This window comes from Pinus tabuliformis, chromosome 3_1 (assembly GCF_031772625.1).
Source record: "Pinus tabuliformis cultivar Carrire ecotype Pingquan chromosome 3_1, CPIR1, whole genome shotgun sequence".
NCBI classification, from domain to species: Eukaryota; Viridiplantae; Streptophyta; class Pinopsida; order Pinales; family Pinaceae; genus Pinus; species Pinus tabuliformis.
This window is the reverse complement of record NC_142301.1, coordinates 810,982,687-810,984,573: the sequence shown is the minus strand read 5'-3', so window position 1 is coordinate 810,984,573 and position 1,887 is coordinate 810,982,687. Positions and strand designations below refer to the sequence as shown.

Below are 1,887 nucleotides of genomic sequence, written 5' to 3'. Positions count from 1 at the left end.
TTGACTTTCTGGCCTTTATTATAAGTTTAAGAGCATTACCTTCACCATTACTGAAATAAAAATCAATGACTTTTTGGCCTTTATTATAAGTGTAAGAACATTACCTTTTGCCATTATTGAAATAAAAATCAATTAGAAAATAAGTATAAGTATAGGTGATAGTGTAAAACAACAAAGAATTAAAAATATTAAATGAAATGCTAGGAGGTACCAAATAACTAGTTGAAAATAACACATCTTATAAAATATTTTTTTACCCAAATTAAGGGGTGTATCTATGCCGTCAAAGTCACCCAAAGCCTGCACATTGCCTCATTCACACCTGCTCAAGGGGTTTTTAACCTAGAATTACACATTAATATATGTAGCCAAAAAACCTCATTGCTTGCATTAAACTATATGAGTTGAATCAATCATCCTTCTTATTACATCTAGTGAACATATATGAATTCTAATAACCATCATATTTGACATTCAAATTTTAATTTCTTTACAACATAACTGAAATGACCATATAAACTAATGGTTGGTATGATAATAGGGATCAAAACACTTATCTCTTTATACATCCCAGATTGTCAAAATAAAATAAAATAAAAAATTCATAAAAATTAACTAAATTATAATGCTATTTTAAATATTATTATTATTATTAATAAAAAATGTGTTAAACTTATAGACATTAAAAAAAACATGCAACAAGAAAAATATAATAAATTGACAATAAGTAATAAGATTTTAATGACATTCGTGGATATGACATTTTTTTTAATTAATTTGAGAAGTAAAAATGGCATAACTATTTTTGTGAGAAGTCCAACCCTCTATTCTAACAATTATTAAAAATATTCTATAAATATTTTGTGGAAGGTTCATCCTTATCATCAAGATTACATTGATAGGCATGTCTATTTTGAAATAGGTTCCCTAAATATTAATTCAGTGATCAATAATTTTTAGGTAGATATTAGGGATTTAACTTCTACATATTATTTGTAATAGTAGTCACGAATCAAAGGTTGAGATTTATCTCAAAAGTAGGTTTACTCTTTTTTGCTTTTAATTTAATTAATTAATTAAGAAAAATGTCATATGAAATGAGTTATGTTTTTTGGAGCATGCATTATATATATGCAATTAGAGTAACTTATGTCAATTAAGATAATTTTGAGTAATTAGATAAAATGATTATTATACTCCCCTAGATTTAAATTTTCAATAATAATAATATGATGATACCTTCATAAATATTATTATAATAATTTTAAACATAAAAAACACTCTTAAACCTAATTAGCAACCACTCTTACCTTTAAACCCAAATGGAAACCAATTAAACATTAAATTTATGTTAGTTACACTCTTGAACGAAATATGTTGAATTAACAATTCATGGTTTATTGGTTGACTTCAAACATGAATTTGCATTGTGCTTCAAAGTTACTTCACATAAGTAAATTAAATTGAATATGAAACTTATCATCAAGAGCCTTGCATTTTGTGAATGTAAAGCCGTCTTAGCTCAGCTGGTAGAGCGCGTGGCTTTTAACCACGTGGTCGTGGGTTCGATTCCCACAGACGGCGTCTTTTGCTATATTTTGGCCATAACTGTTGCGTTTACTAACCGTCAGACTTGCCGGCGAAACTCATACAGATTTTGCTAATATGGAAGGTATTAGTAGTGTTTTTATTAGTTGTTTATTTTTACTAACAGTTAGACTTGCCGGCGAAACTCATACAGATTTTGCTATAACTGTTGCGTTTACTAACCGTCAGACTTGCCGGCGAAACTCATACAGATTTTGCTAATATGGAAGGTATTAGTAGTGTTTTTATTAGTTGTTTATTTTTACTAACAGTTAGACTTGCCGGCGAAACTCATACAGA

The 1,887-nt window shown here is 28.1% G+C and overlaps 1 non-coding gene across 1 annotated transcript; it reads left to right on the top strand.

Moving 5' to 3' along the window:
* The first annotated feature begins 1,511 nt into the window (after positions 1-1,511).
* TRNAK-UUU (transfer RNA lysine (anticodon UUU)) lies at positions 1,512-1,584 on the top strand. Its single transcript has one exon. It is a non-coding gene; the product is annotated as a tRNA-Lys (tRNA).
* Positions 1,585-1,887: the final 303 nt, after the last annotated feature.